The sequence below is a fragment of the Parambassis ranga genome, chromosome 22 (assembly GCF_900634625.1).
Source record: "Parambassis ranga chromosome 22, fParRan2.1, whole genome shotgun sequence".
Taxonomy (NCBI): Eukaryota; Metazoa; Chordata; class Actinopteri; family Ambassidae; genus Parambassis; species Parambassis ranga.
Window position 1 is genome coordinate 9,483,119 of NC_041042.1, and position 14,993 is coordinate 9,498,111.

The following is a 14,993-nucleotide window of genomic DNA, read 5'->3' on the forward strand; positions in this document are numbered from 1 at the left end:
TGTAGTTTCCCACACCAGTGCATCCATACAGGTGTATATATACCCTGATAGCAGATGCCAGACACTCTGCCTTCACCATCAGCCATCATCTGTAGCTCAGGGATTTATTTCTGCATAAAATGAAACTGGTGCTGTTAAATCCATGTACGACAGGAGGAAGAAAGATGAAGAAATGACATGTAAATCAGAAGCTTTAAGTGCTCTGTCTGACCTGAATAACGCTGGCGTGAGAGGTTGCCTGCTGTGACACCCAGTTCACTCGTTGTCGTCATTGATTTCTCATTAGTTAGGCCCTCAGGAGTCTGCGAGCTATCACTAGGATCAGACCTGTCATGTTCAATTAAAAGCCTTTCCACAATAGCCTGGCTTTTTCATACCTTATCTTTACCCATGCCCTTTTATCGCCTTTTCTGCGTAAAGATTTCTTTTGTCTATTGTGTGAGCTGAGGCAGTGGCCTCTTTGTGCTCTTTTTTTTGACTGCCATATTTAGAAATGAAAGAAGTAAGTTCAGGGTGTGGCCTGATTATAGCCCTCCTTTTGTTTGTCTCACACACACCTTATAGGAGCTCCCTCGTTGTGTTTGTGTCTCCATCCAACCATTTTCACTCCTATAGGTAACCTTTCACACAAGAAAACCATATGAGAATTTTCTCCCTGCGGCAGCGAGCCATTAAGTTCTGCAACACAAATGAGCATGGTAATTACATGTGAGCACTGAACAGGCCAGCCCTCACAGCTCAGCAACTCATACAGTGGTAATAATGGTCAGATCACATCCTGCAAAGTGGGCAGCAATGAGAAGGGTGAGAAAATCACTCGGCAGGGGATCCTCGACCCTCCCTCCTCTTCTCTCACTTACGAGGAAACACACCCACATAGACATGCATTGCCTGTGACGACCCTATTAGAGCAGCCATAATGGCAGAACAAAGTGGTGACAGTCGTAATGGCAGAACTGGGGGTGTTGAGAAGCCTCATTTAGGAGAAGGAAAAGGTGCTGAAGTGTTGATAAGTCCACGACTGTCTGTATACTTTGAAGGCCATACCTGTCTGCCTGTCTGTATAACATTTTCTTTGTATCAGCAGAAAAAAAATTGACTGAGCTTACTGTTTTTCTGCTTCCTATTGTGTTATAAAGGCATAAACTGACTGGACCAATATTTCATTTCATTGGTCATGCTCGTTCCTCTGCGAGTGCATGGGAAGCGCCAGGTCAGGACTGTGTGAGGGCCGTAGAGGGCTGAGCGACTGCAGTGTGTCACTGATGTTTAATGCGTGACCAGAACCTCTGAAAGGCTACACAGAGACCCTCTTTGGACAGAACACACCCCACATCTCTATGTCTGATGGCATTCCCTCAGCAGATCAGAAAGACTTTAAATATCAGTAGTTTTAGATTCATCACCTCTCCATTTGCATTGCTTCCCCTAATTCCCCTGAAGATGCATAATAAGAAATGTTGATTTCAAAACAATAGTTTAGCTAACTGAAAATGAAAAATTCCCTTGGCTATATTCAGCCAACGGGGATGAAAGGCTGCATGTCGTGTAGACAGATCCTGTGATAAAAGGAGCAGAGCCTCACTGTATCTGCTGCTTCAATGGGCAGAGGAGAGATAGGAATCATCATTGTGGCAGCTGTAAAGCGGCTGATATGCAGATTGGATGAGTCTGGCGTGAGCTGACATACCTGGCCAAAGAGCCACATTACGAAACAGAAAGATTTACAGGAAGACTGAAGTAAGCGACGCACAATCAGTGCCGAGGCATTTGGACCAGCAACGACTGACTGAAAATAAAAAGGAGGAATAAATGTTAGACAGAGAAGCAGTGACCATTGTTTCATTGTTTGAAGAAACCAAACCTGTTTCCCATCACTCTGCTTATCAGTTCATTGATCAGACAGTGTTGTTAGCGTTATGCAAAATATGCAAAGGACAGGAAACCTTTGGTGTAAAAGGATGTCGTAATGTAATCCTACAGTGGTAGATAAATCATAGAGCTTATTACTTTGGCTTTTTGCAAAATGAGTGGGCTCCTCTCTGCAGGACATGTTGACACATGTACAGAGACCTGTCTAATAGGTCTACCCAATTTCATCCAAAGACAATAACTTTTTAAATGTGTGTCTTTAGAGATGAATTCAGCAGAGGAGGCTGATGAATAAACACACAGAAAATGGTGTTTCATTTTTAAATTAGGTCAAAATATGCTGCACCTAAACTGTACTGAATTTCACTAAGGACCCTGATTTCTCCATTAGAGGGACCAAAAAATGTCCGCGAGCCATTGTTTGGAAACCCAACGATATACTATGTTTTATGATGTCCTTTATCAGCAGGTATACTCCATGTTGTAGTGAAGCACACCCCCTCCCCCTCCCTCCCCTCCAGTGTCCGCGAGGAGGAGGAGTTTAACCCCACATTGTCTGGGAGGAGTCCGCAGTCTCTTGGCGCTCCGTCCCAGGATCGTTCGGTCTGGAAACGGAGAACTCCTCGGTTCCCCCCCCCCCCTCCAAAAAAAGCCGACTTTATACGTCTTTTTAAACAAATGCAACCGCGTTATTTAGAGCGTCCTAAGAGAAAACCATGTGAATATCGCGGGAAATATGTTCCTCGGAGGCAAACATTAACCGGTAAGTTGTAAGCGAACTTATTCCACAGTCACGCTGCTTGTGAATCAGTTCGTTCATCCGTGCGCATTTTTAAAGCGCATCTTTCATTTGACTTAATGCACACGCTGTGTTTCAGTGAAAGAAAAGTTTGTGGAGGTTGTTTTCTGGTTGTTTGTATCTGTTTCGGTACAGGCTGCCGATTGGCTCACTGTAACAGCTGTGACTGAAGTCTTTTAAAAACACGCGCTTGTCTGCTGATTCCAATTGTTTGATAGGAAAGATGTTTGATTGTAGAAGCGCATGATGGATCACTGTGAGGAAAAACTATTGTTTATCAGAGAATGAGATATTAAAACTGTTGTTCAGTTTATTCAAATCCAAAAATCATTATATAATCATCATCGTATAATTTGGTGTGATAAATCAATTTAATTGTTTGCTTTTGTGTTCAGCCTTGAATCAAAACTAATACCAAAGGTATTTGGGGTGTCACTGACAATAGATTGTGCTGCCCACAGTTTTGTCAACAGACATTGACTTATTGTCCCTTTGATTTATGGACCGATATATTGGGAGCACCGGTCATTCCACTAAATGCTGGGTTACGTTCAGATGCTGTGTTTGGATGTGATTTACCCTCCACCTGTATTGTTGTTTGGCCGTGTGCTGGGGAGGAAGGGCTCTCTAAAACCACATACAGAGGCAACAAAAAAGGGCCCTTGTGGACCCCTGGAGTGGAGGGCCAGCCCACAGCAAATAATTATATGGATCAGGAGGAAGGGCCTGGTGTGCCTTTTGGCATGGTCGACCTTCTGTCATGGAAACCCACACAGGAAGGTGTCAGGCTGACTGTCCTGCTACCTTTGCACGCTGCTGAGGAGGCTTGTAATAATAATAAAAACACTGGCTAATGTTTGACTTTAAGAGGCTGCCTGTGTTGTTCATTGATCTCTCTGGTGGCTGTCCAGTATTCTGGCAGCTGTATCTTGGTGTGATATGTGAACAGTGATTAGTGAGTAATGATTATTGAAAGATTGATTAGATAAGTGAATGTGCTGTAAGTGTAAATGATTTATTTAAGTTGTTTTTGGTTTTATCCAGGAATTAGACTCGGCCCAGCATGAGAGCAAGAGACAAGATGTGTTTATTTTTCTGCAGGGGAAACGCGCTGTGTGTTCAGTTTATACTGCCTGTTTAATGGACTATATAGAAATAATTATTAACTTGCATAATTGCTGTTGTTCTCATGTGTGCACCCTTTTTTGTGTTTGTTTTGGTCGGAGATCAGTAGGAAGTGACCGGGTCAGAAGCACCATGTGCATATTTTGGCCTTTGCGGCTCACATTTTTGTGGCAAAGAAATCCTCAGCCACAAGGAACATTATGTTTTTACTATTCTGTTTTTCCCTGGATTGGAAAGGGGGTCTCGGCTGATTCTGATTGAGTGTGACCCATGGTTTCCTTTTAGTGGAAAGCGTGATTGTTTTGCTAGTTCACGCTTTTAGCTTTCGTGACATGAGTTGCTAGTTATGCTTTTCAAAGCTGGCAGGAACTTGTCAGAGTTGTTTACCAGTGACTAAAAGTGAGATGCAGAGTTGCTTCATAGGCTCATCTAATTTAAGTTGAAGGGCTCGGTTACATTGCGATGCTGTGACATGATTACCACCAAGCTTCCCCGTGAAGCCGTTTTGAAGTCAGTTGACACACTGTGTGTGACTTTGCAGAGTTACATAAAGAACAACTGTTTTAACTGTTGACTGCTCTTGTCTTTGCTGCTTTGATGCTCTGTGTCTGAGCGGGAATGTTCACCAGGCAGTTCTCCTTACAGCGCAGACTGTGTGCAAGTGCCCGTCGTCATTAATTCTGAAGTGCTAGCACACTGGCCGAGTAATGCCAATGTTTCATGTCTTCTCCTCCTGCACATTTTTCTCCATATACGGTGGTGTGCATGTGACGTATCAGGCATGGATAACATCTGTGCTTATTGTCACATGGGGATGAGGCCTTTTGCTGTCTTTAGGTAAAGAGACCCTGCCGAGGGGAACCACAGGACTCCACATAATGGAGACAAAAGGATTTGATGGATCAAAATCAAATGAGGAAAAACTTTATTCTTCTGCCATTTCTCAGTGTATCCACTTCCTTGATGACAAAGAAATGTCATGTCAAGTATAGGCAGTCCAGTCAGGCGAGCATAATGGTGGCCTATGAGTTTCTATTTCTTTCTGCTGTGGTTGAAATTATATTTAGCTTTCATAGTGTTTGCTGGTAGTGTATGGCCAGCAATGTCTGGAGTGGTTGCTATAAAAAGCAGGTGAACTAAAAGCTGGTGTTGACAGTATCTTGGCTGAGACTTCTTATTTGCTACTACACTCATCGAGAGCCACGGTTTTGCAGTGACCCCTTGTCTGTGCATACACAACTACAGGTCAAACAACTATCACCAACAATACCCATCCTGTCTTGTGGTGGCATTTTAGATAAAAATAGCTGGACTATGTGACTAAAAATCTGCCAAAAATTGTTGCTTTGTACTTTGTGCACTGCATAATTTAGTGATTCTGAATTTAACTTGTTTTGCTCTGGCTACTCGGCCACACACCCATCCACTTTAAGGGATTTGTTCAGTCAGTGTGTCTGCTCCAACACAGGATCCCTTGCTCTACTGCACATACGGGAAGCCTTCCGTCCAGCTCAGCAGAGCAACATTGTTTCTTCCAGCTGAACCGATGCACCCATTCATGTTTCTCTTAGAGGTGACAACTCCTTGGCTCTCCCGAGGAGATTAATACAAGGGCCTAAATTGAACCACGCTCCTTCTTATGGGGGGTCATCTGCTCAAAGAGTAGTGTGTGAGGTTTGCAATGAAAATAGAGATTAAATAGAGGTGGACACTTTAACAATGTGTCAAATGAGGTATCAGAGCAAGAGTTACCAAGCAGATGATTAGGATGTAGGTGAAGAAGAGGGTGAGTGCTTACAGACGCCCAGACGGCTTCACGCATGATTCAGACTTTCATTAACCCCACAGAAATAACTGCAAGACATGCCTTTCTTGCTCTTTTATTGATGGTCATATAAATTATGTGGTGATTGGTGTACACAAGATAAAAAGCCCCCATGGCAGCAGTTGAGTAGCAGAGCATGTAATTCCTGTAAGCTTACTAGACGACATACAATATTTTAGTCTGGTGGGGGTGCTGTCTCAGCACTTTAAGTGATTTAAAGGCTGTGCTTATACAAGAAACAGTTTTGTTATCTAAATGTATGAACAGTGAAATTGGTAAGACAGGAGAGGGGGCACTGAGCAAAGAAGCTGTTTGCAGCCGCATTGATCCATGTATGGGACTTGATATCTACAATGCAGTTGCCACAGAGAACCCAGTTGGAGGTTTTTGTGATCTTTTATGCTCAAAGGATCTTTGAGAGCATTGGTGCTGTGTGTAAACCCCGTTTGATCCTTTGATAATGAATTCAAGCTGGAAACAGTCAAGTTGCATCATGTCTCTGCTGTATGTGTTCAGTAAAGTCTCCTTTTGCATGATATTTGTGTCAAAAGATAACATGCGCTGGCACATTCGGCACTCAGCTGCCTTGTTTGTATAGAAATACCCTTCTCTGCACCCTGCCCCCACCCCCACTTATTGGCTCTAATCCTGCTTACCGGTCAATCCTTATAACAATAGAAATTGTGATTGATCTGCCCTACCTTGGTCCAGTAGCCATAAGGTCCTACTCACTATCCATACCCCATTGGAAAAGCAAACACAGCTGGTGCTACAGGCCAAAGTGCTTGGTCCTATGACATTAAGTTGGTGCCATGTGTCTTGTATTGTCCCCTATGATGGATGGAGTAAATTCTTGGTACACATTTACTCCAACATGTCCCACCTGCTCATCAGTGGGTGGTGATTGTTTTTTGAACCCCTTTTGTTGCACAGCAACAGAAGCTAAGGTGGTTAATTCTGCTAAAATATTGAGAATCATACGGTGAATAATTAAATTAGCGTTCATCTCTTTGATCGTGCTCCTGTCTCAGATCTCAGTCTGTGAAAGATTGATAAGCTAATTTTGACAACACACTTCTGCACTATTTCCCAACCCCGCCAATGCAACATGGTTCTTTCAGAGACTGGTAAATGATGAAAAGCAGATGGGAATGAATGAAGTGATGCACATAAATCCATCACTGACCACACACGGATCCAACTGTATCCAGTTATCCATTCATCACAGCCTTGCTTTCAGCAGCCACATATCAATCATCCTAACACAAAATTGCCATACCTCCGCAGTCTCACAATATATTAATGTTGTTTCCCTTCTTTTGCTTGCTCAGAAGCTCGCTCCACTGAACTGCGTGGAACACAGCATGCTCTTATCTGCATCGTTTCCTGGGCTTTGTGACAGACGCGAAGTGCTTTGGAGGGTCTTTGGCATCCGTTGTATTCGTGTCATGTTGAGGAACATTTTCAGGCTCATTAGCACTCCTCTCCCTGTCCAGCCCCTTCCCTGCTTTAACAGTCGCTGGTTTGATCTTGGAGCAAGATAATTTTTTTTCTCCACTTCTCAGTCTCCAGGCTTTGTCAAGTTGGTTCAGTCATTTGGCGTGCGGCCAGTGTAAACAGAGACAGGCTTCTGATTGCTTTAGGTCAACTGCAATCCTGGCATCCACTTGGTAAACATGCTCAATTAAAGCTTTCATGAAAATCCTTTTTCTCCAAAGAGGTAAATGTAACTAAATGACCTGTTTCCTGGGGTGATATCATCGTCACGGCTTATTTGGCTGACAGGCCTCACTTGTTAGAAGGAAAAGGGGATGTGTAAGCGAAGGACTTAATTTTCAAGAGAAGAAACAGTGGCTGTATGAATGTTTATCAGTTGCATCAGTTGTTGCAGTCAACGCCTCTGTGAAATTGCAGCAAAATGGTGTAAAATACGCATCACATCCTCAATGTAAGGGAAACTGAGTGGTGTATCAGCCAGGCCACAGTCGGAGAGTCAGTGTGTGGGCCTGCTAATTTTTATGGGACCCTCTGGATGCCCAGAAATCGACGAGCGTTTCTCCACTTCTCACTAAAGTTCACTTTTTTCATCACCTAGAAACTTCCAGCTCTGCTTCCCCATGTTCCATGACATGAGCTATGCTTGGCTATTACATGAGAGCTGTTTAACCCAGGGCTCCCTCTATCTGGCCCAAGGGGACCCGCTTACTCACCGCCTGGCTCACTGTCTTTGGCACTCTGGCTGCACAAGCCACTGCTGGGGGGTTCCAGTGTTGATAGCTGCAGGTGCAAAGGCAGGTGCAAGGATCATCTAGGTTTATCTAGCTATAAATCCCTGTATAGACTGGGGGTTAAAGGATAAACTTCTGCACAGAATTTCTGTCATACTACTAAACAAAGTGAAACAAATCATGCCTACCTAATAAGTTTCCCATCAACTAACACACACCCTTGGGCACAGCATTTACAAAGTCAAGAGGGTCAGTTTGCTGCTAGTTGGTTCCTCCATGGGCCGATGCCAAGTCAAGCGGATTAGGCAGAGTGCAGGTTGCTGCTCTGCTGGTTGCAGCTTGGGACAGTTGTGCAATATTAATACACATCTTTCCCCAGACAGTGTAACGGCAGATGCAACCAGGCTCTCTGAAAAATGCTGGTTAAAAAAAAAAAGTCGTCTAGCAGAAGAGGGTTCACAGTCATGACAGAGGTTTATTAAATCTTTCCGGTCACAGAATCTCAATGCAAGGATTTAAAATCTCTGTACCTAATGGTAGGAGATGTAGTGCAACTATACTGTCAAGGTGGTAAAAACACAGCGGACACACACACGTGAGTATTTGACATTCAAGTGTCATTGGAGAAACTGCCTCCAGGTCAATCCTAATGTTATTAAAGGTGCTGGAGCCAAGTAAGTGAACCGCAAGGTTTATAGACTTATCTAGTTTTTTCATCTAGTTTTCCAAGCACTTTTATTCAAAAAGAATATAGTGGGGCTATGCTGCAACACTCCATCAGTTTAAAAGACTGGAAATTGTTTGCTTTCCTTACAACAGTAAGAAGATATTTACCTCTGTATTATGTAATATGGACCATAACTGTTTGCACAATGGGTCATCCCATCCCCACCTCTGTCCATGTCCTAGCCTGAGATGTTATTCCACTGCTGGGTTGACAGTAGCTAGTATGGGTCACCTCCCCTTAACCATCTGTACTTCTTTGAGCCATTCACGAGGCCTACCATTGTTGGCTTTTCCAGATGGATCTTCCTGGATGTGGAGGATGTGTGTGTGTCTACGGTTTAGACTGTCTCTTTGTGGTTAAACTGACTCTCGAAAACAAGGGTTGTACAGTGTCCTTTCTGTCTGTGCTGTCTGTAAAAAAAAAAATGAAGTACTGTGTGGTGCACATATTGTATAGCAGTGCTTCTGCTTGCATTCTTTTTAGCTGAATAACGAGGAAGTCTGTGTAGTTCTGCATAACTCTCGCATAGCCTTCATCATCTATGTTGATAGAGTAGCTGTGTAAGAACTGCCTGTTGGCTGTCTGAGAGTTTTGATCACCTGCTATCATGGTAGGAATCCTTCTTGCAGCATATCAAAGGGGAAATAAAATCTCTTCCAAAGCATTTTTCTGCATCCAGCAACCACTCTTTTATATACTCATTGATATCGCCTTGCATGTGACAGGATCTGGTGTAAAGTGAATGCGCAGAGCATTGAAGTCATTTATTATAAATCATTTTCCATTTTGGAGGGTGAAATCATTTATTCACAGTCTCATGAGGTTAGTGATCCGAGGAGCACGCCCTGACTGGTGACTAATAGGTGGCTGATGTTGTGTCACTCAACCCGCTGACATGAGGTGGATACACTTTGGTGTCTGGATGACTGTAAGTCATATTTTCTGGCAATACAAACAACTACTAGAAAGCTTAATTTTACTGATTGTGCCCCTGGTGTCTTTTCCTTGTTTTTTTTTCTTATTCACTATGACGGTTTTCATCGGCGTTTGCCAATTTTCTCAGTTCAAATGTCTGAGTCTGCCTGGCAGAGACTACTAACTGCAGAAGAATGACTTTAATAACTGTGATGTGCTTTTGAAGCTATTTTGCAAACCATTCTTGTCAATTTAGGCGATCGTCTTGCTCCTCAGTAGTAATTTTGCGAGCGGTTGTGTCTCCAGTGGCAGGCCCTGCGGTCTGCTCGCGTGGAGAAATCGACTGCACTGGAAACTTGTGGTTGGCATTTTTTTTATACTAATAACGATACTTTACAGTGCATACGTCCATGCTGGCATGCTTAGGCTCAAGATAATAATAATAACAATGTCGACAAATGCCAGAAACTGGGCTTTTTCTGACGGTTCTGATCGCTATGGTTCAAGGAGCTGGGTGAAAGCTGTACTTAGAGTCATGTTGTATTATTAGCCTCATGCATCATTTATTTCTGTGCTACCTTTTACTTCCACTCTGGGATTTATTTGTCTATTTGTAGTTGAAGAGGTTTTGATTTAATAAGTAGAAGCCTTAATTAACACATTTCCACCATTTTGTTTCTCATTGTCTCGCACACTTAATTGCCCCCAAATGAAAGTAGGCCGTTAGTCAGTGGGCAGCCTTTCTCAAATGTGTGTCTGTGTGTCTCTAACAGGGGTTGTCTAAGTGTTCATGTTTGGTCCCAGACATGCCTGCTGCTTTTGCTAATTATGCTATCATACAGTGCCACAGGCTTTTTTTCTAAGCCAGCAAGTATTTTAACAAGCTGGAAGACTGCATTCATTCTTTCCGATCTTTTACCAGCATCCATATCATCATGCTTAATGTCTGGGCCTTCTGGCAAGCCGTGCAAAAAGCTTTGGCTAGCCACAGGATTCCCAGGCCAAGACACATTTGTACATTGCATGAAAAATGTTGAAATGGTGAATGGTTGTATCGTCTTGTGTGCGTGCAGCCGTACACCAGAGCCACTTTGATGAAGTCTGAGACAAAACAGCTCCACAGGCTCTGCAGGCAAGTCAGATCAGGCTAGATTGTTTAAACCACTGTGTGTCTCTGTGGTCATTATTGCTGTTTAAAGTGGGCTGCTGTGTGTTAGTCTTGGCAGTGTGTAGTGTCAGAAAACCCCATTCCTCATTCTCTTCTAGATGGCAGTGCTTTCTCTAAATCACTCAGGAGTCAGATCTTTTATAAATTTATGGCCAGCGACGTTTGCCTCCTTTTTCTTCTGTCCTTGGGTGTGGGTAGAACAGTTGTTATATCTCCAGGACTAATGAAAGAAACAGTGGATGGTTTGTAGTCAGCCGTTTGCCTCAAGGGTTAAGTATCCATCTCCATTCTCTCTGAACCCACCCCTGCTTAGGCGGAGAAGCCTCTGAATAAATGCCACCCTTGTCTCCTTGTAATGGAACAGCTTGACCTTTCGTGACCTCTGCTGGTCAGAGCATCTGCCTGTCGATGCCTGGAGCCCTTCCTTTGGGACTTCACCAGGCTGTCGCATCTGCCTGTGAGCAGTAATTCAATAAGTTGAGGAATTTATTTTACTGAATAAAAATTAAGCCCTGGCCTATCATTTGTTGAGCTGACAGGCTTTCTATTTCAGTCAGAGCACACTGTTGATTTACTGTCTGTAATTGTGTGAATGTACTTGTTTCTTTCTGGGCAGCATGCATGACGGCTGTATAATGAGCATTATCCTCACTGACATTCTTGAGCCTCCCTATATAGATGGGATAATAATGAGTTTGGCAGGGCCCTTAATTTAATCACGTCGGTGAAAGCGGTGAACATGTGGCACATCTGCTAGCACTTGGCCAAATCGTGCCATGCTCCGAGCCGAGGTGCCATTTGGTGCCCGTTAGGGCTTGTTGCTGTGATATCAGCCTTTAGAAAGCACATTCTTTAGTGAAAAGGCTTTGCAGATCAGGACAAAGGAGTTTGTTTTGCAGAGATTTCTCCGGCTTTTCTGTGGCACTCGAATTAGCTCACGTGCGCCTGTGTCCGCGTGACTGGTGAAACTGGTTGCACAGGTCAGTCTTTGTTGTGGCATTTGATTTGCTAGTTAAACAAAGTTGTGCTTTGTCGAGCACCTGTTGTGGATTATAGGTCGATAACAGCTTCCAGCTAATTTCTTGTGATAATTCAGCAGTGAAAATCTAATCCTGTCTTTGCTTGTTGAGCTCCTTTAGGGTGAGCTTTATAGAACTCCTGCCACGATGTTACGACGAGCCAAATCTGTTTCTACTTAAAATGAAAAGTCAGAGATGAATGCACAATCCTGACGCACACATAAACACACACACACACTCATTGTAGTTGTAGTTTCACACATATTCTAGTAAATTGCATGTTAACCTATGACACAGTTTTAGGGACAGGAACTAGGTCATTGATTGTGTTCACAAAGAAGACATGCAAAGTTGTGTCCACATAGCAGACACCACAGGTGTCAAACCTGTTTGAGCGGCAGGTGCCGTCCATTGAGGCCTTAAATTGCACACAGACAAAATTGTACTTGTACTTTTCTAATCTAAAAATCTGTTGCGGTCCCAGTTGGGGATTATTTACTGGTTTTGGGTCCGTCTTGTCCCTGAAAATAGCAGCCAGAGTGACACACTTCAGGATATGTGCATATAGTTTTTATTCACCATGTTATTGGCCTTTCCAGTCAAATGAAGATTCCAGATCTGTGGTCTCAGACACTCACATCTTTTACAGATAAAAATGCAGCCTTGACTGTACACACATATTTGAAACGCCTGTTGCATGTACAGTGTAATCTCAGACATCCAGGACTGCTGGCTCGGGTGATGAGTAAAATTTGTGTGTGTGTGTTTGCGCCTGGCTCCCCACCAGCTGTCTCAACCATCATCCTCAGTGCTTTCAGGATGCTGAGCAGACAGTCCAGCTCAGATTTCTCAATAGCAATAAAAACAGAGTAGTTCTGGTTAAAGATAACAGGAGCTGTAAAGTATCTGCTTTCTTTTAAAGGTACTACATGTGTTAAGTTTGTCTTAATTCATTACCTTATATGTGTTTTGTGTTTACAAAAGCTGCACTTCCCTTATTGACAGTTGCATTAGTGTTTGGGGACAATTATGTACTGAATATGCATTAACATGCAGACTGTAGCTATATGTAGCAAGACACTATCTAAACAGAGTCAGTTTCAGCGGATAGATGGTTTGTTTAGCCATCCAGCCTGTGGTCCTGTGTTTACAGGGCTCTGATGTTGGTCTACGACCTGATGCTGACAATTCCACCACTTTATCGCACCATCTACAGCCGGGCAGCCGCCTCCACTCAGCTTAGCCAGAGCTGGTCTCACACTGACCTGATAGTGTGATGAGAATACTAAAGGCCCCTCTGGTGAATCATCATATTCATTTTAAACAGACTGAAATTGCATTCCTGTGTTGCATTTGTGATGTGGTCTAGATTTGTTACTACAAAAAAAGCCAGTTCTGTAAACAATGCAGTCCCAAAACTTATTGCAAACAAGTTAATCCTCCTTTCTGGTGGAAGGGGATAATCCTGCTTGTTTGTAATGAGTTTCAGTTGTTTCAGGCATTTCTTTAAGTGCCAGGGTTGTCAAACAGGGCGAAACAGCTCAGTGCCGGTGTATTAAAGAAGTTTACCTCATGAAAAGCAGGTTCAGTTCAATGAATTACCTCGTGCTAATGAAAACATTTTTGTGCCGTTTTTCTGAGCCGCCACATGATGAAGATAAGTGTTTTTCTCCACCAAGCAGATTCCATCCTGCACACTTAACAGAAGCAATCTTTCAGACCTGTCAATGTGGTAGAAGAAAGGCTTTAAATAAGGACATCAATTGCTTAACTTAACTTAATGGGGCCTAATGGCTTGCTGAGCATCAGCTGCTTTGTTATCTGTGTTAACCTTGACCACAAATAGCAAACCAACCAGACAGGCCCAGACCTGTCCAACCTTCTCTAGGTGAATGAAAGCATCATCTTATGTTTTGCTTGTTGGGTTGCCACAGTTTAAGACTTTAACAGACACAACTGTGATCTATATACAGTAACTATAATGCTGACCTAGTGGCAAACATTGTTTTGACCTTTTGGCTAATTTTAGATTGTGTTTATCATAAGCCGCTTTTTTGTGACTGTCGGCCCTTGTATGGTCAAAAGATTAGTGCTTGATAATTCGATCATAGTGATTCATGTTCTGTTTGCCCCTTAATTGACCATAAATGGCGAGACATTGCCTGTTGGACCACTAGTGCACCATGAACATATGGCTCAGCTTGGCACTGGGAGATAACATTTGAATGACCGTATTAGTTCCGACCTGTCCTCTGGCTTGAGTCGCATCTCTCAGACAGTACTGACAGATATTTGAAAACGGTTTTATCCTTGCAACGGGCAAAAGTGGCTCTGGGGAGTGCAAGCAGCAGGGTGGAGGAGGCCACAAGGGCAAACTCCCTCTGGCGTCAGGGCTCCTCAAGAATGTAGAGAGGGATTAATGCATGCCTTTGACAGTGACGGATGGGACTAGGAGCCACACAGACATATATACCCATATAGCATCTGGATGCAGACTGTTTGGCCCTCCCCTGCTGCAGCATGTGCCAGCTTAGCAGGTGTGTGTGTGTGTGTGCTGGGATAAAGCCAGACTTGGTTGTTTGGCCTACTACCCTAGATGAAGTTGTATTCACCAGGCACATGTCATTTTGATTTGAAGGCACAGCTTTTATCACACTAGTCCACCTCTGGGACACTTTCGAGTGATTCACTTTGTCCAAATCGCAGATGAATTGATTTCCACTCCTACAATAGGTTTTTCATTTCTATTGTGTTCAGTGATTAATGCTGCATGTGACATTTGATTTTTTTTTTTTGTAGGAGAACATCGATTACTGTACGCACACGTGTACCTGCTCCCAAATCCCCTGGTAGCTCTTTGTTTCCCCCGGAACCTCTGGCGATTCTGTGTGACCTCTAGCAGCTGCCTCAGTGTGACTGATTTTGTGCTGCATTGGTCAATGATCGCTGATGGATCACCTTAGGGAGCCAGGAGTGTGTCTCACATGACTGCCACAGTACACTACAGTGGCTATTGCAATGATAATGAGTGAGTGAGTCGCCGGCTGATCGTATTAATCACTAGAGCTCACGCCACGTAGCTTGTGACAGATTATACCGCAGCGCGCAAAGGACAGTCAGTCAATCCCAGTGGAGATAATGCAGTGTGTGAATGGGTTTAATGCAGGTGTATTATGCAGGCATTCACACAAAATATACAAAGTCACTGTGAACCTTGGCAAATAGTTGAGAATGTTGAAACAGGTTTTGTCTTTATTGATGACGCCTGAGATTCCTGCTGCCCTTCCTGAAGGTTAACAGCTAACATTCTTGTGC

The 14,993-nt window shown here is 43.4% G+C and overlaps 1 protein-coding gene across 3 annotated transcripts in view; it reads left to right on the plus strand.

Annotated features, from left to right (window-relative positions):
* Positions 1-14,993, plus strand: part of tiam2a (TIAM Rac1 associated GEF 2a) — a 79,119-nt gene that overhangs the window by 15,236 nt on the left and 48,890 nt on the right. For 2 of the 3 annotated variants that reach the window (XM_028395216.1, XM_028395218.1), the window contains exon 1: positions 2,423-2,635. The exons of the other annotated variant lie outside the window; for it this stretch is intronic. The gene's annotated coding sequence lies outside the window, so the exon portion shown is untranslated. Of the gene's footprint in view, positions 1-2,422; positions 2,636-14,993 lie in introns of those variants that run through there. 3 annotated transcript variants of the gene reach the window in all.